This window comes from Pseudorca crassidens, chromosome 11 (genome assembly GCF_039906515.1).
Source record: "Pseudorca crassidens isolate mPseCra1 chromosome 11, mPseCra1.hap1, whole genome shotgun sequence".
Taxonomy (NCBI): domain Eukaryota; kingdom Metazoa; phylum Chordata; class Mammalia; order Artiodactyla; family Delphinidae; genus Pseudorca; species Pseudorca crassidens.
In genome coordinates, this window is record NC_090306.1 from 24693334 (window position 1) to 24719958 (window position 26625).

Consider the following 26625-nt stretch of genomic DNA (forward strand, 5'->3'; position numbering starts at 1 on the left):
ACACACACACACACATACATACATACATACAATGGAATATTACTTACCATAAACAATAAAATTTTGCCATTTATAACAACACATATGAACCTGGAGGGTATTATGCTTCATGACATAAGATAGAGAAAGAAAAATACTGTATGTTTTCACTTATATGTATGCGGAATCTAAAAAATAAAAGAAATTGACACATATAACAAATAGAAACAAGCTTACCGATACAGAAAAAAACGAGGGGGTACCAGAGGGAAGAGGCATAGTGAGAAGGGTAAGATGAAGGGCAAGGTGAAGGGGATTAAGAGGTATATAGTTATAAAATAAACAAGTTACAAGGATGTAATGCACAGCACAGGGAATATAGTCACTATTTTATAATAACTTTATATGGAGTATAATCTATAAACATATAAAATCATTATGGGGGAGGAGTCAAGATGGTGGAATAGGAGGATGCAGAATTCGTCACTCCTCACAAGTACATCAAGAATACATCTACAAATGGAACAATTCTCATAGAGCACCTGCTGAACATTAGCAGAAGAATTTGGACACCTAAAAGGACAAGAAAAATCCCCTCACAACTGGGTAGGATGTAAGAAAAAGAAAAAAAGAAAAGAAGAATCAAAAAAGGGACCAGCAGCCCTGGTGGGAAGCTGAAGGTGAGAGGAGGTCCCCACACTCAGAAAAACTCCCTCATGGTGGGGAAATCAGCTGGGACTGAAAAGGACCTTTGGGGGGATCAAAGGAGAACACAGTGGATGGTCTGTGGAAGGGAGGACAAAGTAAGAACTGCACATATGGTGTACCCCGCAGCTCTGAGCATTCCAGACTGAGTTGTAAGTTACCTGTTGTGAAGGGGGGCTGGGTGCTGGGAAGTGGGGTTTGGAGTGTGGACCCAGGCAAGGGACAGAAGTTGGCTGTGAAAAGACAGCCTGAAGGGACAGGAGTAAGGACCTCCACAACTGGGAAAGTCTGTGGAAAAAGCCCAGGCACCATAGAAGCAAGGCATCATTGTTGAGGGACGTGGAAGGGGTGGAGCTTCCATTACAATCCCTTTCCCCACCCTCTGGGTTCCTCAGCCTCTGAAGACACTGGAAGGTGCTCCTAGTTGAGTGAGCCCACCTGCCCCTCAGGCTGGGGTCTCCTCCAACCTGAGTGGGCTCCAGGGGCCTGAGCGCCATCCAGCCCAAAGCCTCCTTGGGAATCAGCCCAGGGCAGCCCTACCTTGGATGAGAGGCCGCCGATGCTGGCAGGGGCTGAGTGTTGAAGCGTGGGGTTGGGAGAACTGATCCAGGGAGAGGAGTGCTATTGTCTGCTTGGATACGGCAGAGGGGATGGGAGTGAGGGGATGTGCAGCCGGGAATGCCCCTAGAGGAAGACTGGTCTGCCTGGAAAGTGAGGAACCACTGTTGAGAGGTGTGCAGGGGGCAGGGCTGCCACTGTCCGCACACACCAGCTGCTGCCTCTGTGAGCACTGGGAGGGACTCCCACTGGAGCAAGCACACCACAGTCTGTTGCAACTGCCTGCTGGTCCCACCAGCATAGACAGCTCGTACACACCCCAACTGTGGCTGTCACAACCCACTCAGGCCTGAGTGAGTAAGTGTGCCTCAAGCAGCTGCTACTTTTGCTCCCTCTTGCCTGGGAGGGGAACAGACACTTGAGGGTGGCACATACGCAGAGGTGGGATCAAAACCAAAGCTGAGCCCCAGGGGCAGTGCAACTAAGCAATAGGAACAGAAATCATTCCATGCAGCTGCACAAGCTAAGGATTAAATCCCCAAGATTGGCTTGGTAAATCCTGCATCTGTGGAATACCTGAATAGACAATGAGTGTTCCCACAACTGAGACGGGTCTAGCCTTTGCAACAGTAGACTTTGGGACAAGTACACGTGGAAGTTGGGCCAGGTCAGAGTCTGAGCTGTCCCACAGTGCCCACAGCAGGTCCAGAGACCTCCTAGAGGTATTGGAAGGCTTCCTATGGAGGTGGGGATTGGCTGTAGCTCACTGTGAGAGCAAGGACACTGACAGAGGAAGGCCCCAGGAAAATATTTTTATTACTATTTTTCTTTTTTTGTTTATTTTGTTCAGTTGCTGTTGTTTTTATTATTTTTTAGCTTTTTTAATTTTAATTTTTTAAATATATATATATTTTTTTCTATTTTTACTTTACTTTTTTGTTGTTTTGTGGCTTTTTCTTGTTTTTGTTATTTATTTTATTTTTCTTTAGTTTTTGATTGTTTTTATGTGTACATTTTATGTTTTCTTTGCTTTTTTGGTTGTTTGTTTGCTTTCTGTTTTATTTTTAATATTTTGTTTTTGTTAGCTTAGTATTTATTGACTATTCTCATTTTTGGATTGTTTTATTTGTTCTCTTGTTGTTTTTAAATTTATTTCTATTATTTTTTCTTTTTTCTGTGTGTGTTTTGTGTTGTTGTTGCAGCTATTTGTTTGCTGAATATGCTTCCTTCTCAAGTGTGTCCTGGGAACATTCTCCAGGATAGATCACATCTTAGGTCACAAATCAAGATTTGGTAAATTTATGAAAATTGAAATCATATCAAGCATATTTCCAACAACAATGCTATGAGATTAGACATTAATGAAAGGAAGAAAAAAACTGTAAAAAATACAAACACATGGAGGCTAAACAATATGCTACTAAATAACCAAGAAATCACTTAAGAAATCAAAGAGGAAATCAAAAAGTACCTAGAAACAAAGGACAACAAAAACGCGATGACTCAAACTTATGGGATGCAGCAAAAGCGGTTCTAAGAGGAAAATTTATAGCAGTACAATCCTATCTCAAGAAACAAGAAAACTCTCAAATAAACAATCTAACCTTTCACCAAAAGCAACTAGAGAAAGAAGAACAAACAAAACCCAATGTTAGTAGAAGGAAATAACTCATAAAGACCAGAGCAGAAATAAATGAAATAGAAATGAAGAGAATAAAAGCAAAAATCAATGAAACTAAAAGCTGGTTCTTTGAGAAGATAAACAAAATTGATAAACCTTTAGCCAGACTCATCAAGAAAAAAAGGTAGAGGACACAAATCAATAAAATTAGATGAAAAAGGAGAAGTTACAACTCACACCACAGAAATACAAAGGATCATAAGAGACTACTACAAGCAACAATATGCCAATAAAATGGACAACCTGGAAGCAATGGACAAATTCTTAGAAAAGTACAAACTTCCAAGACTGAACCAGGAAGAAATAGGAAATATGAACAGACCAATCACAACTAATGAAATTGAAACTATGATTAAAATTCTTCCAACAAACAAAAGTCCAGGACTACATGGCTTCACAGGCGAATTCTATCAAACATTTATAAAAGAGCTGACACCTATCCTTCTCAAACTCTTCCAAAAAATTGCAGAGCGTGGAATACTCCCAAAATCATTCTACGAGGCCACCATCACCTTGATACCAAAACCAGACAAAGATATCACACAAAAAAAGAAAATTACAGGCCAATATCACTGATTAATATAGATGCAAAAATTCTCAACAAAATACTAGCAAACCATATCCAACAACACATTAAAAGGATCATACACCATGATCAAGTGAGATTTATCCCAGGGATGCAAGGATTCTTTAATATATGAAAATTAATCAATGTGATACACCATATTAACAAATTGAAGAATAAAAACCATATGATGATCTCAATAGATGCAGAAAAATGTTCTTTTGACAAAATTCAAAACATATTTATGATAAAAAGTCTCCGGAAAGTAGGTATAGAAGGAACCTACCTCAACCTACCTCAACTTACCTCAATAATAAAGGCCATATATAACAAAACCACAGCAAACATAATTCTCAATGGTGAAAAACTGAAAGCATTTCCTCTAAGAACAGAAACAAGACAAGGATGTCCACTCTCACCACTATTATTCAAAATAGTTTCGGAAGTCCTAGCCACGGCAATCAGAGAAGAAAAAGAAATAAATGGAATACAAATTGGAAAAGAAGAAGTAAAACTGTCACTGTTTGCAGATCACATGATACTATATATTTAGAAAATCCTAAAGATGCCACCAGAAAACTACTAGAGCTAATCAATGAATTTACTCAGTCACAAAATATAAAATTAATACAGAAAATTAATAACGAAATTTCTTGCATTTGTATACAATAACAATGAAAGATCTGAAACAGAAATTAAGGAGACAATCCCATTTACCATTGCAACAAAAAGAATGAAATACCTAGGAATAAACCTACCTAAGGAAGCAAAAGACCTGTCTGCAGAAAACTATAAGATACTGCTGAAAGAAATCAAGGATGAGACAAACAGATGGAGAGATATACCGTATTCTTGGATTGGAAGAATCAGTATTGTGAAAATTATTATACTACCCACAGTAGTCTACAAATTCAATGCAATCCCTATCAAATTACTAAGGGCATTTTTCATAGAACTAGAGAAATATATTTTACAATTTGTCTGGAAACCCAAAAGACACAAATAGCCAAAAAATCTTGAGAAAGAAAAACGGAGCCGAAGGAATTAGACTGCCTGACTTCTGGCTATACTACATAGCTACAGTAATCATGACTGTATGGCACTGGCACAAAAACAGAAACATAGATCAATGGAACAGGATAGAAAGCCCCGAGATTGACTCACAGACATATGGTCACATTATCTTTGACAAAGAAGGCAAGAATATACAATGGAGAAAAGAAAACCTCTTCAATAAGTGGTGCTGGGAAAACTGGACAGCTACATGTAAAAGAATGAAAATAGAACACTTCCTAACACCCTACACAAAAATAAACACAAATGGATTAAAGACTTAAATGTAAGGCCAGACACTATAAAACTCTTAGAGGAAAACATAAGCAGAACACTCTTTGATATAAACCACAGCAAGATCTTTTTTGACCCACCTCCTAGACTAATGGAAATAAAAACAAAAATAAACAAATGGGACCTAATGAAACTAAAAAGCTTTTGCACAGCAAAGGAAAACATAAACAAGATGAAAAGATAACCCTAACAATGGGAGAAAATATTTGCAAAGGAGGCAACTGACAAAGGATTAATCTCCAAAATATACAAGTAGCTCATGCAGCTCAATATCAAAAAAAACAAACAACCCAATCAAAAACTGGGTGGAAGACCTAAATAGACATTTCTCCAAAGACGATATACAGATGCTAACAAACACATGAAAGGATGCTCAACATCACTAATCATCAGAGAAATGCAAATCAAAACTACAATGAGGTATCACCTCACACCAGTCAAAATGGCCATCATCTAAAAATCTACAAACAAATTCTGGAGAGGGTGTGGAGAAAAGGGAACCCTCTTGCACTGTAGGTGGGAATGTAAATTGATACAGCCACTATGGAAAACAGTATGGAGGTTCCTTAAAAAACTAAAACTAGAATTACTATATGACCCAGCAATCCCACTACTGGGCATATACCCTGAGATAACCATAATTCTAAAAGTCAGGTACTGCAATGTTCATTACAGCACTATTTACAATAGCCAGGACATGGAAGCAACCTAAGTGTCCATCAATAGATGAATGGACAAAGAAGATGTGGCACATATATACAATGGAATATTACTCAGCCATAAAAAAGATGAAATTCAGATATTTGTAGTGAGGTGGATGGACCTAGAGTCTGTCATACAGAGTGAAGTAAGTCAGAAAGAGGAAAAAAATACCGTATGCTAAAATATATATATTGAGTCTAAGAAAAAATAGTTCTGATGAACCTAGAGGCAGGACAGGAATAAAGAAGCAGATGTAGAGAATGGACTTGAAGACAGAGGTGCTCAGGGAAGGGTAAACTGGGAGGAAGTGAGAGAATAGCATTGACATATATGCACCACCAAATATAAAATAGATGGCTAGTGGGAAACAGCTGAATAGCACAAGGAGATCAGGTCGGTGCTTTGTGACCACCTAGAGGGGTGGGATATGGAGGGTGAGATATGGAGGGTGGGAGGGAGGTGCAAGAGGGAGGGGATATGGGGGATATATGTATACATATAGCTGATTTACTTTGTTATACAGCAGAAAGGAGCACAACATTGTAAAGCAATTATACTCCATTAAAGATGTAAAAAAAAAAAAAAAAAGATGGCATGGTACTGGCACAAAAACAGGAATACAGATCAATTGAAAAGGATAGAAAGCCCAGACATAAACCCACACACCTATGGTCACCTAATCTATGATAAAGGAGGCAAAAATATACAATGGAGAAAAGACAGCCTCTTTGATAAGTGGTGCTGGGAAAACTGGACAGCTACATGTAAAAGAATCAAATTAGAACACTTCCTAACACCATACACAAAAGTAAATTCAAAATGGATTAAAGACATAAATGTAAGGCTAGACACTATAAAACTCTTAGAGGAAAACATAAGCAGAACACTCTCTGATATAAACCACAGCAAGATCCTTTTTTGACCAACCTCCAGTAATGGAAATAAAAACCAAAAGAAACAAATGGGACCTAATGAAACTTAAAAGCTTTTGCACAGCAGAGGAAACCATAAACAAGATGAAAAGACAACCCTAACAATGGGAGAAAATAAATGAAGCAACTGACAAAGGATTAATCTCCAAAATATACAAGCAGCTTATGCAGCTCAATATCAAAAAAAAACAAACAACCCAATCGAAAAATGGGCAGAAGACCTAAATAGACATTTCTACAAAGAAGACAAACAGATCACCAACAGACACATGAAAAGATGCTCAACATCACTGATTATTAGAGAAATGCAAATCAAAATTATAGTGAGCTATCAACTCACACCGGTCAGAATGGTCATCATCAAAATATCTACAAACAATAAATGCTGGAGAGGGTGTGGAGAAAAGGGAACCCTCTTGCACAGTTGGTGTGAATGTAAATTGATACAGCCACTATGGAAAACAGTATGAAGTTTCCTTAAAAAACTGAAAATACAACTACCATATGACCCAGCCAATCCCACTCTTGGGCATATACCCAGAAAAACCATAATTCAAAAAGATATATGCACCCCAATGTTCATTGCAGCACTGTCTACAATAGCCACAACATAGAAGCAACCTAAATTTCCATCAAAGAGGAACGGTTAAAGAAGATGTGGTTAGTGGAATATTAGTCAGCCATAAAAAGGAAAGAAATTGGGTCATTTGTAGAGAGTTTGATGGACCTAGAGACTGTCATACAGAGTGAAGTAAGTCAGAAAGAGAAAAATAAATATTGTATGTTTACTCATATACGTGGAATTTAGAAAAATGGTATAGATGATCTTATTTGCAAAGCAGAAATAGAGACACAGCCATAGGGAACAAATGTATGGATACCAAGGAGAAAAGGAGGGGGGGTGGGAGGAATTGGTAGATTGTGATTGACACATATACACTATTGATACTATGTATAAAATAGATAACTAACGAGAACATACTGTATAGCACAGGGAACTCTACTTAATTCACTGTGGTAACCTAAATGGTAAGGAAATCCAAAAAGGAGTGGATATATGTATAAATATAGCTGATTCATTTTGCTGTACAGTAGAAATGAACATAACATTATTATTATTATTATTTTTTTTTTTTTCTGTACGTGGGCCTCTCACTCCCGCGGCCTCTCCTGCTGCGGAGCACAGGCTCTGGACACGCAGGCCCAGCGGCCATGGCTCACGGGCCCAGCCACTCCACGGCATGTGGGATCCTCCCGGACCTGGGCATGAACCCGTGTCCCCTGCAGCGGCAGGAGGACTGAACATAACATTTTAAAGTAAGTATACTTCAATAAAAATTAATTTAAAAATAAGTAGTAATAAAAATATACAACACTGAAAAAGAATAAAATCACTGTATTTTACACCTCAAACTAAAATAATATTGTAAGTGAACTCTACTTCTATAAAAAAGAAGTCGTTCCAGGAAACCAAAAATTTCAGGCTGATAGCAAGAAGGTGAAACTAAATACATGTATGGGTCCTTTCAGTTTTATATCAGTATGAATGAAACACAACTTAACAAATGTTCACATTTAAGAAAACAACTGTAAGAACAGAGCTTCATCTTGACTGACATTTTCAATATGAGTTATAAAGTCATCTGAATGTAAAAATATACATGTATTATTTCAGGTTGGATTATAGATATACGGGATCAATCCAGTGTTAGGCAAGTAAACATTCTCTCCCTACACTGAAGTTACTGATCTACAGTTCAAAAACCCTTTTCAGATTCTGAGTGTCATGTTTCAATGGGAGTCATAGATAATCTGAAGACTAGGCAAGGCATTGTTATCAGAAAGATAACTGTATGAAAAACCTGGCAAATGAGGACACCTAGAGAAAAAAATAGGGTGTTTGGTTTAGAAAAGACGTAACTAGAGAAGGTACATGGTAGCCATGGTCATACACTTAACAGGCTCTCAGGTGGGAAGACAGGGCCTATCAGGGGCAAATTACGAAGAGGTTGATTTCAGCTCAGCGTAGAGAAGGCATTTCTAGCCATTCAATTGTCCTCAAAATAAAATATGTCTTCTTGTGTAAGAGTGAGATACATTCTCCCAGAAGTTTTCAGACAGTTGTTAGATAATTCCCTTTGGGATGTGTATTATATATGGGGATTCCTGCATTTTGTAGGATGTTGGGTTGAGAAAGGGAGATAACAGCTAATGTGTGCTGCTGCTTATTTAATCTTCTCCCCATAACTCAATATGTTCATCTACAGGAAACATGGACCCTACATGTGGATAGACGGTGTCACTGAAAAGTGACAGGTGGTTTGACAGAGGGTTTCATAAGCGGCGACAAGTTGACAAAGGTTTGTAGACAATGATTTCATACAATGTGGGTGCCTGAAGTGCTGGGATGATAAAATGATGTCATCACAAAAGGAATTTGCTGCTAAAGAATGCTGAGTCAAGTGGGTTTTTTGTTAACAGATTGTCTGAACTTTGCATGAGTGTAGGATCATGTGTTTGTCATTATAAAATTCAAAGTATGATAATGAGATCATGAAAGTCAGAGAGGGAACAATCTTGAGTAATGCCCACCAGCTACTCTGCTTCTTTGATGCTAAAATCAATTACCTAAAATGCTGAAGAAAGAATCTTTCAAACTTTCAATTTATTTCTCAGATCTCATAGCATTTTAGAATCACATTTAAAGTAAGCAAGACTGGCAAAGGACATGATCTTTGGATGTAGGACAAGATCGTGATTTTACTTACACTTTGGTTTTTCTTTAAAATGAATAACAACCTCAAATATGTGAAATGCAGTAACTTCACATCAACTTTCCCTTGAGATTTACTAAGATTAAATTTATTTATTAAATATATAAGACATATATATATAATCTTTTTAAACTTCCATCTCCTATAAAAATTGTCAGAGTAAGAATGAATCCAAAGACCATCAGAAAGACACTAAAATTAATTTTTAGTTCACTAAACTGTTCAAGCTATTTAAAAATAGTTTACTTTTCATGAATTTGGAGTTGATCAATTTAGAACCTATAATCATTCCAAGACCAATTGTTCAATTAGAACATCAGGTTGTTATTAAAACATAAACTGTATTTTAATATATTAACATATTTGCACTGATTTAAGTTATTGTAATATTGGTTAGTAGTTTGTTGATATTGAAGACAATAGTGCTAGACACTCATGAAATTTTGGAAGAAAATATAAAGATCTGCATATATATATAAAGATAAGCTCTCTTAATGTTGCTTTCTTGTTGAGTCGTTCATTTCTTTAGTCAACAAATATTTAAAGAGTGTGTGCAAAGCATTGTAGAAATCCAGCATGTTTATACATACTCAGCTTTTACACTAAAATATCCCCTGAAGTAATTCTTCAATGGTCATATCCTTTTGTAATGAAGTTTTGTTGTTACTGTTTTTAGAGTGTTGGTAAGTTGATCATGGATTTTATGGCTAATAGAGTTTCCAACTTAAGTATTTGAAAACTTTTAATCAATTTTTTCCTTGGAAATCTGTCCCATGGAGGGGTAGACTTAGAAAACAAAGGCTGAAAATTCCTAGGGTTTACTGTTTTCATATTAATATATTTGTGTGCTTTTCAAAATCAGCAGAAAAAAAAAAGACAGCAATTTGATAGTAAAGATTTAACAGTGCTTAATTTATTTGATTTTATACCATTACTGACCTTTTATGTAATGACCCCACTAGAGTACGTGGCAATAAACACAAATGATGAATTTAAGTATTTCCGGTCCCCCTTTCACATTTTTTGGCCAAATCATAAAGTGTCATCAAAGTCATTCATTGGAAATTGCTTTTTCACAGGAAGCTCTACCTCTAAAAGTCTGAACCACCACAAAGAAATGCATCTCATCAAGTAAGTTAATTTAGTATATGGATTAGTCAGTGTTTTCCAGAGAAACAAACCAATAGCGTGTGCACATATAAAGGAAGAGAATTGGCTCACGTGGTAATGAGACTGGCAACTCCAAAATTGGCAGAGTGGGCCAGCTAGCTAAAGCCCCCAGAGAGCTGATATTCCAGTTCATGTCTGAGGGCAGTCTGTCGGAGAACTCCTTCTTGCTTGGGAGAGGCCCATCTTTTGTTCTGTTCAGGCCTTCAACTGATTGGATGAGACTCAACTACATTATGGAAAGCAATCTGCTTTACTCAAGGGTAACCAATTTAAATGTTATCTCATCCAAAAACACTTTCCTAGTTGACACATAAAATTAACCATCGCAGTATAGGAATATTACCAGATGCAGAGCCTGAGGCATAGAGGCTCTGAACTGCAGGAAGACTCTATCTTTGCTTGTGAGGTTTTGGGGAGTCATTAGGTACTGAAGACTCAGGCTAACAAGTTTGGTCCATGCCATTTTGAAAGCAGTGTTTAAAAACTTTTTTAAAAAGAAGCCATCGGGCTTCCCTGGTGGCGCAATGGTTGAGAGTCCTCCTGCCAATGCAGGGGACAAATGTTTGTGCCCCGGTCCTGGAAGATCCCACATACCGCGGAGTGGCTGGGCCCGTGAGCCACGGCCGCTGAGCCTGCGTGTCCGGAGCCTGTACTCCGCAAAGGGAGAGGCCACAGCAGTAAGAGGCCCACCTACCACAAAAAAAAAAAAAAGCCATCAAGACCAAGAAATCTGTAAGAGGCAATTGATGAATTTTAAAATCAAAATTATTTAGATAATTTACATACAATTAAGTGCAACAAAATGTACAGTTCAATGAGCTTTGAGATATATATATATATATCTCTCTATGTAACCATCACCCCAGTCATTTCCAGCACTCCAGAAAGTTCCCTATTCAGTGACCATTTTCTTTCTGCCAGGTATCATGCTTAATGATGCATAATATGTTTTAATTCTCATTAAACATATTGAAGTTGGCAATATTATTCTCATTCTAAAATTAAAATGTTTAGGAGGTCACAGCATTTTCCCAGTAGCCCAGCTGCTTACCCAGTGAAAATGCTGGGATTTGAATCTGGACACACTTGACTCCAATTCCTCAACCACTGCATGACACTAACTCTGTAAATACTATAGCACCACAGTTCTCATTTGCAACATCACATCTTGCCAATGCTATGGGTAGGCCACACTCAGCATCCCCTTCTTTCATTTATTCTCTTATGTTGTTATGTACTGATCTGTGATCCTTGCTGGGTTATAAACTCTGAGAAGGGAAAGACCCATATCATATTAATTTCATCTACCTCTTTAATCCGGAGATTATTCCAGTGATCTGCATGTAGTGGCAATTCAATAAACATTTGCTAAACAAATAAAACACAGTGTTATAATTTTACATATTTCTAGCTCTTTATAAACCTCCCTAAGTTTTCCTGTTTTTGAATGCTATTGAGAAACATTTTAATAATTCATGTGTCTGGATTGTTGTAGCACTGCAAATCATAGAAACATGTTCCTAAAGAAAATAGAATAATCTTAAGCCTAACTTAGAATAATAATAACAGTTAACGTCTCCAATTTTTGAGCATTTATTACCTAACAGATTCTACTAAGTGATTTATTTGCCTATTCCTATTTAGTGGTCAAAAGCACAGTCTCTAAAATCAGACTTCTTGGACTCAAATCCTCCCTCTACTTATTAGCTGAGCTTATTGTGTAAATTATTTTATTTGCACTTGCTTCAGTTTCCTGATCTTTGAAATGGGGTAATAATAGTACCTACATAATTCTTGAAAATTAAACAGTTTAAAATGCTTAGAAAAGCGCCTGGTACATATAAGGCAATTTTGTTATTATTATCTTATTTAAATTCTTAAATATCACCAATTAAAACCTAACATATTTCTTAATTAATTTATAAAATCAAGAAGAATATTGTAGCTCATATTACCCTACAGAAAATTTAAGTAAGTCTTCAGAATGACTTTTCCCTGAACAGATTTTAGGGATAATCAAGGGAGTAAATCTACATTTTGTGGGATTATTACTAAATGCAAATACTTAGCTAAGAAAAAACTAAGATGGTGAGATTGAATGCTTTTTCCCTACGATCAGTAGCAACACAAGGATGTCTGCTTTTACCACTTCTATTCAACCTTTTACTGAAGATGATAGCCAGAGAAATTAGGCAAGAAAATAAAATACATTTTTCTACACTAAGCTGACATAATCTTGTACATAAAAAAATCCTAAGAAATACACTAAAAATCTATTAGAACTAATAAATGGGTTCAGCAAATTTTCAGGATACCAAAATCAATATACAGAAATCAACTGTATTCCTATACAATAGCAATGAGCAAAACTGAAAATGAAATTAAGAAAACAAAACCACTGAAATGGCATAATAGAGAATAAAATACTTAGGAATAAAGTGAACAAAGAAGTGCTAAACTTATACTCTGAAAATCCCAAAACAGTGTTGAAAAGTTAAAGAAGACGTAAATAAATGAAAAGGTATTCCATGTTCCTGTATCAGAGGATTCAACATTGTGAAGATGGCAATACTCTCCAAATTGATCTACAGATAAGTGAAGACCCTATCAAAATTTCAGCTGAATTCTTTGCACAGAATGACAAACTGAACCTAAAATTCATATGAAAATTCAAGACATCCAAAGTAACCAAAACAATTATGAACAGGAAGAACAAAGCTGAAGAATTCGCACTTCCCAATTTCAAAACTAATTTCATAGCAATAGTAATTAAGACAGTGTTGTACTGGCATAAGAATAGACATATAGATCAGTGGAATAGAATAAGGATCTGGAAATAAATCCTTATGTTACAGTTAATTGATTTTCAATAGGTGCCAAGACAAGTAAGTGGGGAAACAATCATCTTTTTAACAAATGTTGCTCAAACAACTGGAAAACCACACAGGAAATAATGAAGTTGGACCCTTACCTCACACCATATATAAAAATCATAGATCCCTGTCAGCCACAGATCTCAAGGATAAACAACTCACACACTTACAACTATTCTGTACCCATACAACAATTCTGTTCTCACTTTCAATACAGTATTCAACAAATTATGTGAGATACTTAACACTTTATTATAAAGTAGGCTTTGTGTTACATAATTTTGTGCAACTGTAGGCTGACGTAAGTGTTCTGAGCACTTTTAAGGTAGGCTATGATATTTGGTAAGTTAGGAGTATTAAACACATTTTCAACTTATGACATTTTCAACTTACAATGGATTTGTTGGGATATAATCCCATCATAAATCAAGGAAGATTTGTACAAAACTCTAAGAAAAACAATTAAAAATGGGCAAGGAAGCTGAAAAGATATTTTTCCAAAGGACATGTACAAATAGCCAATAAGCACATGAAACAATGCCCCAAATCATTAGTCAACAAGGAAATGTAAATCCAAATCATAAGGAGATACCACTTCATACTCACTAGGATACTTACATTGAAAAAGTCAGACACACCACCTCAACTTGAGACTTTAACACATTTCTCTCAGTAGCTATAGAACAAGCATATACACACACAATCAGGAAGAATACAAATAGTCAGAATAACACATTAGCAAATTTACCAAGCTGACAACAATGGCAGAAAACAGTCTTTTCACGTACACAATAGAACATTTACCAAAACCATCCATATGCCAAGCCATAGTGCAAGCATCAACAAATTTTAAAAGATTGACATCACTTAGAGTATTTATTCTGATAACAATGAAATTAAGGTATATATCATTAATGATATCTCATAACTAGAAATCTCCAACTGATTAGAAATTAAGCATGTATGTCTAAATTTCACAGTTGGTTCAAATAAGAATCACATTGGGAATTAGCAAATATTTTGAGGTCAGTAAAAATAAAGATTGACAGATTAAAATTGTTAAGGTGCAGCTAATGAAGTGCTTGGAATTTTAGCTTTAAATGCACGTTAGAAAAGAAGAAAGACTGAAAATTGGTGATTTTAATTTTCATCTCAGGAAAATAAAAAAGGTACAGCAAATAGAGCCCAAAGAAAGTAGACAGAAGGAAATAGTGAAAATGCCTGCATCCTAAAAATTTCATAAGTATTAAAAAGGAATGGATGATAGCCATTCTGACAGGTGGGAGGTGATATCTCATTATGGTTTTAATTTGCATTTCTCTGATTATTAGCAATGTTGAGCATCTTTTTATGTGCCTGTTGGCCATCTGTGTGTCTCCTTTGGAAAAATTTCTATTCAGGTCTTCCATCCATTTTCTTTTTAACATCTTTTGGAGTTGGTGCAGCCTTTGTGGAAAACATTATGGTTTCTCAAAAAATTAAAAGCAGAACTACCATATGATCTAGCAATTCCACTCCTGGGTACATATTCAAAAAAAGAAAAAAAAGAAAACATTAATTGGAAAAGATACATGGCCCCAATATTCATAGCATCATTATTTACAGTTAACAAGATATGGAAGCAAACTAAGTGTCCATCAACAGATGAGTGGATAAAGAAGATGTGGTATATATATATATATATATATACACACACATACATACATACAATGGAATACTACTCAGCCATATAAAAGGATGCAATTTTGCCATTTGCAACAACATGGGTGGACTTGAAGGGTTTTATGCTAAGTGAAATAAGTCAGACAGAGAAAGACAAATACAGTATGATATCACTTATATATGGAATCTAAAAAATAAAGCTAGTGAATATAACAAAAAAGAAAGAAAGAAAAAAAGGAATGGATGTAAAATGCTTGGCTCAGATGCCAGAAACATAGTTAAGATACCATAAGCATTAGCTATGTATTATTAGCACAGGAACAAGAAAAAAATGGAATATTCATCCCATTTCAAGGGGAAACATTTGCATTTCACAGTGTCTGTCTTTATAGTAATAGCTCCTCCTTTTTGTGGGAGAGATCAGCTAATGAAGCTTCTGGTGGAAATTTTTGGTGAGAATTAGTGAAGGGGCGGGGAGGAGCCCAGGGAGCTAACATTTACTGCATCGTCCCACATGCCTGTTGCTCTGTTAAGCTCACTGCCTGTGCGTGTTTATTCCATCCTTACAGGAGCCTGGAGGGATTAATGTGCACCTTTCACAGATTCGGCCACTGAGGCTCATGGAGGTGGAACATCTAACCCAAGTCATACAGCTGGTGAGGGCAGAGCTGGGATTTAGACAGCAACCCGCCTGAGCCAAAGCCAGGGAAGTGCATTCCACTGCATCATCAAAATGACTCTTTATCTACGGGGTAGGTGAATCCTGGCTAAACCAGGCTAGTCTCAGCTGCCTTCTCTGCCAGGTTCCAACCTGGGGACATGGTTTCTACGCTTTCCTTCAAATCACGGAAAAGCTTGGCATAAATATTTTGTGTGCTTTGAAGAGTTGCTGGCTTGGGACTCGTCCCCCCACCCCTCCCAGCCCACCTCCATGCACACGTGGTGCAGGAGCAAGGCCATCGGGGGGCAGGCGTTCTGCTGCCGGCGTCCAGGGCAGGGACCTCACCAAGCAGATGAAGACCTCAAGTGCCAAAGGAGTAAGGGAGGAGGGGACTCAGGAGGAACCTTTCCTCAGGACCTCTTCCGTGCCAGCCCCTGTGTGAGGTCTTTGTGTGAGCTCTGTCTCCGTGCCTGCAGCTGTGTGACGAGACAGCGTCAGAACTGTCCCTCATTCCCTTCCTCAGCTTTCAGCTGGGGAGAGAGGTGTTAAAGGCCAGGCACACCACACAGGGTGGGGCAGGCACCCGACTACCTCCCATTGTTCTCCGGTGAGTGACCTGACTCGTCCTGCAAAACCACTGTGAGAGGGAGGGGGGATTGCAGGGGATCTACTCATAATTCTAACTATAGTGAGTGTGGCTTTGCGGTCTTCACCACCGCATAACACGAACCTGTCCTCAAGACAGTTCCGTAAAGCGTCAAGCAGAAAAATGGGGGCAAATGCTGTATTTCCATTGCATTGCCCAGAAATGCACTCAGTAAACTTCAACCTGAAGGAAGCTACACAGAACATGATCCAATTTTCCTCTTTTTGAGCGGGAGAACATATTCAAACTGCGAGGTCGAGTCGTAGAAAAAGTGGATGCTTTAGAAAGATATTCTTTGTCAGACTATTTAGAATTTAATTCTGAAAATTTATTTTAGAAAAGTGGTAATGTCTAATTCTATTTACAACTTAGCCTGTCAGACAAAAGAAAACAATAATCTTTTTCAATTGAGAGAGATGTTGTTTTGAGATACAACAACAACAATAACAAAAACCAACCAGGGCATAGTAATTAAGGGAGTTCCTAGCACACCAGGATCACTGCTGCTAAGTGAACCACCAAAGCCCTTTATTTCTGTTACTGGCATTTCTTAAATTTTCCCCAAATGTCAATAATTTTACAAAACAAGCATCTGCTTTCACTTTAAATAAATGTGTCAAAAACTTTAGATAGAAAGCTGAAAATTTGATCTAAATTGATAAACTAACAAGTCCTTAATTACTGAAAAAAATGTAGTAAAATCTTTATTTGCTTTTGCTAAATTTCTTCTCCTTATGATAGAGCCAGCAACTGAGATGATACAAATGCTTTTATTCAGCACATGAGAAAGAAGTGTCAGTAATGATAAGCAAAGGGAAAATTCCCTTTGAAGCCACAAATGTTCCTTGGGAAAATGTACACACTTTGAATTCTAGTAAATGTTCCTCCTAAAAAAATCTATGATGAAGCTGTTCATGGTCCCAGTATCCCTCTTTGAGGGATGTGACCTTTTGGAGGTTCCTGCAAGAAATGTAGAGGTGGATTGCAGGGTTTGCTTGCAAAACATTAAAAATTTTTGTTCATGTTGTGATAGACATTTGGACCCTTGAAAGCTAGGACCTGGTTGCTTCCAAGTCAAAGTGGACAATCAGGACAAAGAAATTTACGGCAAAGATAAATTTCTCCTGTTATTGCAACATTTCCCAGTATCATCTCATACCCAGCCGCCTCACCTCACGAGGTAACCACAGTTATTATGATAATGGAAAGTGAGCCAGCTGCTGTGACCTTGGCTCAAATTGTCCCCGGAAATCTATTTTAATGTGTTTGCTCTTACCATCTTGATACATTTAGTATGATATCAAGCACTAAGTGATCAAGAAATCCCACATACTAGTGTTTCTCAAAATGTAGCCTAAATACCACCTCCAGCAGCATCCCCTTTGGTTCTTTTTATGAATGCTGATGTCGGGGCCCTGCCCCACACCCACTATATCATTGAAAGGCCTGGGGCCATGAATTGTAATAAGTACTCTAAGTAATACTTATGACACTGAGATTTGACAACTGTAGATCTAGGGGAAAGGTCATAGAGAATCAGTACTTATTTACACAATTGACTAAGGAAGTACAGATTTCTAGAGGAAAATGATACTGCATTATCCTATCGATAGAATAATTTTTTCTCTGCTCATCTCGTTTAACCAGCATCTTACTTAGTCCAGACTGCTATAACAAAACAACACAGACTGGGTAGCTTATAAACCACAGAACTATATTCCTCACAGTTCTGGAGGCTGAAAGTCTGAGATCAGGGTGCTAGTGTGGTCTGGTGAGGGCTCTCCTCTGGGTGGCAGACTTCTTATATCATCATATGGTGGAAGGGGGATGGGAGCTATCTTGGGCCTCTATAAGGGATTAATCTCACTCATGACCTAATTACTTCCCAAAGGCCCCATCTATTTATATCGTCATATTGGGCATTAGGATATCAACATGTGAATTTTAGGGGAACACAAACATTCAGACCATAGCAACCAGAATTCCCTAGTTCCATCCAGTGTCAACTGCAACACCCTTAACAGAAGTTCTGAGAGTCATTATTGTGTTGCCCTCAATATCAAATGATTTTCACAAGGGACTCAAGCATTCTTTTCTCTGACTTCAGACTAAAGTGGCTAATTGGACAGAATATGTACTGACATGTTACCTAGTTGTACAGCAGATTCAACCATTCTTATTTTATTCATTTGCTCAACACAAATGACCTTGGGGTTTCAGGTTTCATCAATATAATATGAAAAAACAACATGCACGCTTTGTTACATATCACAATTGCCTGGCCAATTCAGGGAAAGCTATATTTTACTAACTATTTTTCCTTTCTGAATATACCTGTCAATCCAGCTCACATGGTTCATACGATATTCCTTTATAGATGGAGCTGAAGTCAATACTTGGCTTCCAGTTTCCCTAAATTATTTATTACACAGTCAAAATGCATTCATTAGGAAGTTTTAATATTGCTGATGCCATCTCAGGGGTGATCTCTGTTGTCAGAGTAAATAGGCCATTCATATTAAGAAAAAGCATAATGATTATCTGAAATTTCCTGTATGTCTTTTTAGTACCCTCTCCTGTTTCTCATTTCAGTAACTCCTGAAAAAAACTAATTATCTAGGAAGTTTGCTTGTCTCCTTAAATCATTTGTGTGTGTGTGGGGGGGGGCGTGGTGGTGGTGAGAATGTTTAAAATCTACTGTCTTGATAAATTTCAAATATATAATAGAGTATTGTTAACTATGGTCACCCTGATTTACATTAGATTCCCCCAAACTTATTCATCTTATGACTGAAAGTTTGTATCCTTTGACCAGTATCTCCCCCAGTCTCCCACCCTCCAGCTCCTGGTAACCACCACTCTACTCTCTGTTTCTATAGGTTTGACTTTTTAGATTCTACCCGTAAATGAGATTATACAGTATTTGTCTTTCTCTGTCTGACTTATTTCACTTAGCATAATGCCCTCAAGCTTCATCCATGTTGTCTCAAATGCAAGATTTCCTTCCTTTTTATGGCTGTATTCCATTATATACAGATGTGTATATATAGATATACATCTTTTGTTGCTGTGCTTTTGTTGTTATATCCAAAAAAATCATTACCAAGACCAATATCAAGTAGCTTTTTCCCTATGTTTTCTTCTAAGGGTTTTGTGGTTTCAGGTCTTATGTTTAGTCCTCAATACAGTTCGAGTTAACTTTTGTGAATGGCTTATGATGGGGTCCAGTTTCATTCTTTCAAATGTGTACATCCATTTTTCCCAAGAGAATTTATTGAAGAGACTATCCTTTTCCCATTGAGTACTCTTGGTTTCCTCGTCAAATATTAATTGATCATATTGGGTTGGCCAAAAAGTTCGTTCGGGTTTTGCTATGCATCCTATGGAAAAACCCGAACAAACTTCTTGGCCAACCCAATATATGCATGGGTTTATTTGGGGCTCTTGATTCTGTTCTATTGATCTATGTGTCTGTTTTTATGCTAGTACTCTAATGTTTTGATTACTACAACTTTGCAAGATTTTGAAATCAGGAAGTGTGATGCCTCCAGCTTTGTTCTTGTTTTCCAACATTGCTTTGGCTATTTGAAATCTTCTGTGGTTCCATACAAATTTTGGTATAGTTTCTCTATTTCTATATTGAAATTTTGGTAGGGTTTGCATTGAATCTATAGACGGCTCTGGCTGTTATGGACATTTGAATAATATTAACTCTTCCAATCCATGAACATGGGATATATTTCCATTTATTTGTGCTTTCTTCAATTTTTTTCATCAATTTTCCTATAGTTTCAATATACAGATATTTTATCTTCTTGGTTGAATTTATTCCTAAGTATTTCTATTGTTTTTTATCTTATTGCACATGGGACTGTTTTCTTTACTTCTTTTTCAAATAGTTTGTTGTTAGTGTATAGATACGCATCTGATTTTTGTATATTGATTTTGTATCCTGCAACCTTACTGAACTTGTTTACTAGTTCTAACAGTTTTTTGATGGTGTCTTTGGACTTTTCTATACATAAGATCATGTCATCTGCAAATGGACAATTTTGCTTCTTCCTTTCTGATTTGAATGTCTTTATTTTTTTCTTGCCTAATTGCTCTGGCTAGGATTTCCAGCACTACGTTCAACAAGAGTGGTGAAAGTGAGCACCCTAGTCTTGTTACTGATTTTAGAAGAAAAGTTTTCAACCTTTCATTAGAAATTCACTGCCAGAAATTCTGATGCACTATCCTGGAAACATGTCTGATACATTCCACTAACATATACCAAAGTATGGCATTTGAGTCACAGGGATAAAAGATAATAATTCATCCCAAAAACAAGTTTTCTGGAATTCAGTTTTGATTAAGTTCTAAAGATACATTTTAAAGATTAAAAAGAAAACCAAGATTCACCCTTAAAATTAAAATTTTTAATATATATTCCATTATTAATATTTTTTGTGTTCTTACAATGCAAAAATTTAGAAACTTTTAAACTCTAAAAATTTTGACCAGTTTACCTATTTGGCCTTAGCACATCCTAAATTCCCTTCTAAGAATCACATCAGTGTTTGCAGTTCATCAGTCCAATATGGATGGAGTAATTCTATCTCTTCTTTGTTGGTTTATTCTTGGAGTTGCCATCCATGCTGGTACTGCTGCTACTGAAAGAGCTGGAATCTGAGTCTGAATCAGAGGAGAAAGAAGAGCTTGTGAAGGAGGCTGAAGATGATGAACTAGAGGAGATTTCATTGGTGTCACTGTCCTCTGAGGAGAATGAGGTAGATGTTTCTTCACTATCTAATGAAGAATCACTAAGTGAGCTGTCACTGCAGTTGCTATGGAGACTGGTTATACTCTTAGACTTTTTTTCTTAGTCTTTCTACATTAGTTTTTCTAATGCTTTGTTATAACAATTATTAATTTTTTCTTTTAAAGATCTCTCTAATTCTGCTCTTCTTAAAGACCTATGTAGGTACTCTTTTTCCTGTGCACTCATAAATCCAAAGTCCAAATTCCAAGTATTTCTGACATTTTACATATATTGCTTATTTGCTTCAGTTTGTCTCCAGGCATGCATGGGGTTACCATCTTAGCTCGGCTGAGGTCTGTCATGCTGATGGAAGATGCAATCTTAATCATGACCCAAAGACCAGAGTATATAGGGGATAGGGAGTGAAGGAAAGGAAGAGTAAAAAAGAAAAGATGTTATGGTCAAAAGGAACATTTCAATATTCAGGTATTAAAAGAAGAAAAGATCTCAGTGATGAAGAGGTCAATGGTTTGGCCATACTGGTGAGTGTCTGAAGAAGAATAGAAATGAAAGGCCCCAGAGTGAAGTGTGAAGAGGAGCTGGGGGATCAGTATTGACAGTCACCAAGGACAACAGCATAAGATAGATAACAACAGAAAATGGTGGCCCTGTGGCTTAAGTGCTGTAATATATGGGAGAAAGTTCAGGACACTGTGAGGTGACATCAAGGAGGATGGTGGGTGTGCTTTGGGGTGCAATCTTCAAAAACTTGGGCAAAAAGCCCTGGAAAGGGCCATGTACAATTTGGACAGGGAAGAGATGAGAAGAACATAATGAGGGTGAGATGAAGGATAAGGAAGGAGGTAACCTTAATATTAATGTGTTACCATCAAGGGGTGGCACGTGTGCATAACTTGCCAACCCCAGATTCTAATTGGAGTATCAACATTACAGCGTGGTCATATCAGTTGGGACTGGAGTTTTAGATTCTTTGGGGCTTTGGGAAGAGAGCTGGAAAAGAGAGATCTGCTATTTTGAGTCTCTGAATATCCATTTTTAGAATGAAAAGTTGTGTGGCTTGTTCCAAAGATATAAAGAAAAATATTCCCCCAAATATAATGGTTGTCATTCTTTTCACAATCTTTTGGCTTGAAAATCAATTTGCCAAAGAATTAGATTAAGAAACATTAAATATATCTCATTATCAAATCAATTTTCTATACAGGCATACCTCAGATATATTGCGAGTTTGGTTCCAGACCATCACAATAAAGTGGATATGGCAATAAAGTGAGTCAGACAAATGTTTTGGTTCTCCAGTGCATATAAAAGTTACATTTACATTATACTATAGTCTATTAAATGTGCAATTGTATCATGTCTAAGAAAATAACATACATACCTTAATTTAAAGATACTTTATTGCTAAAAAATGGTAAACATCATCTGAGCCTTCAGCGAGTAGAAATCTTTTTGCAGATGGAGGGTCTTGTCTCTATGTTGATGGCTGCTGACCAATCAGAATGGTGATTACTGGAGGCTGGGGTGGCTGTGGCAGTTTCTTAAAATAAGACAGCAGTGAAGTTGGCTGCATCTATTGACTCTTCCTTTCACAAATAATTTCTCTGTAGCATGCAATGCTGTTTGTTAGCATTTGACCCACAGTAGAATTTCTTTCAGAATTAGAGTCAATTTTCTCAAATCCTGTCACTGCTTTATTAACCAAGTTTAAATAATATTCTAGGTACTTCATTGTCATTTCAACAGTATCTTCACCAGGAGTAGATTCCATCTCAAGAAACCACTTTCTTTGCTCATCCATTAGAAGTATTGATAACTTCTCATCCATTCAAGTTTTATCATGAGATTACAGCAATTCAATCACACCTTGAGGCTTCACTTCTAATTCTACTTCTCTTGATATTTCCAGCACATCTGCAGTGATTTCCTTCACTGAAGTCTTAAACCCCTCAAAGTCATCCATGAAGATTGAAATTAACTTCTTCCAAACTCCTGTGAATGTTGATATTTTGACTTATTCCCATGAATCACAAATGTTCTAAATGGCAGCTAGAATGGTGAATCCTTTCCAGGTTTTCAGTTTACTTTGCCCAGATCCATCAGAGAATCACTATCTATGGCAGTTTTAGACTACTGAAATGTACTTCTTTTTTTTCTTTTTTTTTTTTTTTTTTGCGGTACACGGTCCTCTCACTGTTGTGGCCTCTCCCGTTGCGGAGCACAGGCTCCGGACGTGCAGGCCCAGCAGCCATGTCTCACAGGCCCAGCCACTTCACGGCATGTGGGATCTTCCCAGACTGGGGCACGAACCCACGTCCTCTGCACTGGCAGGCGGACTCTCAACCACTGTGCCACCAGGGAAGTCCCATCTTGAACTTTAATGTTATGGAGATGGCTTCTTTCCTTAAACCTCATGAACAAACCTCTGCTAGCTTCAGACTTTTCTTCTGCAGCTTCCTCACCTCTCAGCCTTCATAGTATTGAAGGGAGTTAGAATCTTGCTCTGGATTAGGCTTTTGTTCAGGGGAATGCTGTGGCGAGTTTGATCTTCTATCCAGATTACTACAGCTTTCTCCATATCAACAATATCACTTTTTTATCATTTGTATGTTCACTGGAATAACACTTTTAATTTCCTTCAAGAACGTTTCCTTTGCATTCACAACTTGGTTAACTGTTTGGTGCAAGAGGCCTAGCTTTCAGCCTATCTCAGCTTTCGACAGGCCTTCCTCACTAAACTTGATCATTTCTAACTTTTGATTTAAAATGGGCGATGTGTTGGGGGCTTCCCTGGTGGTGCAGTGGTTGAGAATCTGCCTGCCAATGCAGGGGACATGGGTTTGAGCCCCGGTCTGGGAAGATCCCACATGCCACGGAGCAACTAGGCCTGTGCGCCACAACTACTGAGCCTGCACGTCTGGAGCTTGTGCTCCGCAACAGGAGAGGCCACGAGAGTGAGAGGCCCCCGCTCGCTGCAACTAGAGAAAGCCCTTGCACAGAAACGAAGACCCAACACAGCAAAAATAAATAAATAAATAAATTTAAAATGGGCGATGTGCAACTATTTTTACTTAAATGCTTAGAGGTCATTGTAGGGTTACTAACTGGCCTGATTCCAATATTGTGTGTCTCAGGATATAGGGAGGCCCAAGGAGGAGAGAGAGACAGAGGAATGGCCAGTTGGTGGAGTAGTCAGAACACATACAAATTGATTAAGTTTGCCATCAGATGTGGGTGCAGTTCAGGGTGCCCCCAAAATAATTATAATAGTAACATCAAAGATCATTGATCATGGATCACTGTAACAAATATAATAATAATGAAAAAGTTTGATATACTGTAATAATTACCAAAATGTAACACAGAGACATGAAGTGAGCAAATGCTATTGGAAAAATGGTGCCAATAGACTTGCTCGATGCGGGGTTGCCACAAAACCCAATTTGTAAAAATTTCAATATCTGCAAAGCACAATAAAATGAGGTATGCCTGTACTTTTCAATTATTAAACTACTACATTTCGTTCTGAGTTTTGCTTCTAAGGTTTATTATAACAACCACATTTCATGTAGTGAAAAGATAGTTTTAGGGATGGGGAAAGATATGATGCTACCATGAACTCTTCATCTTTGGTTTCAAAAACAAACATCAACACTTTATCCAAGGATCCACAACAATACTTTTTCTAGCATCCCAATGTGCAATATTCTATTACATTAATCTGGGCATTTACAGACTTCTGCTCATCTACAAAAACTAATCCTAATTTTGCCTATTTTCAGGAAAAAAACCTTTATATTTAAATTTCTAAACAAAGCTAATGGTAATTAATATAAATTAAGAATATCTCATGAAAGCTTATTCCTTATCAATCTCTCCACAGGAACTATGCTGCATAGAATCTTGGCTGATCACCTTCCAGTTTCATGGAAGAACACAAATGTTTGTGGAAGAAGTCAAAGTACTAAGATTCAGAGAGTTCTTTTGATGTGAAAAGACTCAAACATAGTGAACTGTCTTATGGGTCCAAGGATTCAAATACAATGTGTCCCCAGCACTATAGCACTTTCCCCACAGGAATGGAACTTTCTGTTAGCCCCTTATTTTTAGAGGTTTTAGGATGGTCAAAGATCTCACATTTATTTCAGTGAGAGTCATTAATAAAGGATTCTGGGGAATACTCCAGCTCTGAGGTGGCTCCCGGGAAGCAGTGGAATGAGGTGGTGAAGAATATGAACCCTCAGGGGGCTTCCCTGGTGGCGCAGTGGTTGAGAGTCCGCCTGCCGATGCGGGGGACACTGGTTCGTGCCCCCATCCGGGAAGATCCCACGTGCTGTGGAGCGACTGGGCCCGTAAGCCATGGCCGCTGGGCCTGCGCGTCCGGAGCCTGTGCTCCGCAACAGGAGAGGCCACAGCGGTGAGAGGCCTGCGTACCTCAAAAAAAAAAAAAAAAGAATATGAGTCCTCAGAGCGAACAGGTCTGGGTTCATTCCCAGGTCTTCTTTCTGGGGTCTTGGGGAATAGTTTGCTTGTTTACAGAATAGGAATAAAGACAGTCTCTACCTTGTAGAGGTGCCCACATCTAATCTAATTTGTTCACATCAAAAGAGTTAACTTTGATTCTTGGAATGAACATTGTTTCAAAAATTTTTAAAAAAGAACAATGATTTTAAAGGACATACTTAAAAAAAATAAAACAGTATGGTGTTGTAAGGCAGGGAGACAAAACACATCTAAAACAAATCAAGTCAAAGTTAAAATATTATTCCCTGCTTCCAGACTTTGACCCACTGCTACTTAGAAACATAAATATCTTAAGGAAAGTGGAAGTAAAGCTCAAAGTTATCTAAATGTGGATTAGCCCTGCTGTTTTCTGGGTCACTCCTCTCTGCACTTAGAGATACTGGATCAGAGGAATGTAAACCAAATTTAATATCTCCTTCAGAGAGACACAGTTAGGAGTGTGCTTTTCTCCAATATGGGAAACACAAATCATTAAATTTGAACAGAAGCACTTTTTGGATTGCTGAGCTATTGGCCAGCATGGGTAATGGAAAGTGAACAGAAGTTTTAAGGGCAGGAGTTCAACCCTGGCTCTGCTCTAGCCTAGGCTAAGGTCATATGAGATCTCTGAACCTTGGTTTCCTCATCTGTAAAATGGGGATGAGGATGATAAAAATAGGTATGGCTAAAGTTACCCTAAAAATTAAATAAGACAAATGCTGTAAAGTGGAAGGTATTTACAGATGTTAACAATTATAATTATTTTAAACTACTGAATTGAATTAACTACCCTAGAATGTAGCCATTCTGCTTGCAACAAACAAACAAGCAAAAGAATAGACTTTAAAGCAGGGTGACAATCCACGTCTTGTCATCAGTTAGCTGTGTGGCCTTCTACAAGCCATTTCATCTCTCAGGACTTCACTTTCTCTTCATTCTGATCTGCTTCACCCACTCATTGTGCAGTTCTCATGAAATAAAGAAAAGACCATACTTTGAAAACAAAGTACCAAACAAATGTAAGGCATAGTCATTAGCTGGGATAGGTTGACCTTACGGCAGTGGAACTGGAGAAAAGAATTCCTATGTTGGTTTTTCTTGAACC

The 26625-nt window shown here is 37.6% G+C and overlaps 1 pseudogene; it reads right to left on the reverse strand.

Moving 5' to 3' along the window:
* Positions 1-20849: 20849 nt before the first annotated feature.
* On the reverse strand, positions 20850-21323 carry LOC137202729 (zinc finger CCHC domain-containing protein 10 pseudogene; annotated as a pseudogene).
* Positions 21324-26625: the final 5302 nt, after the last annotated feature.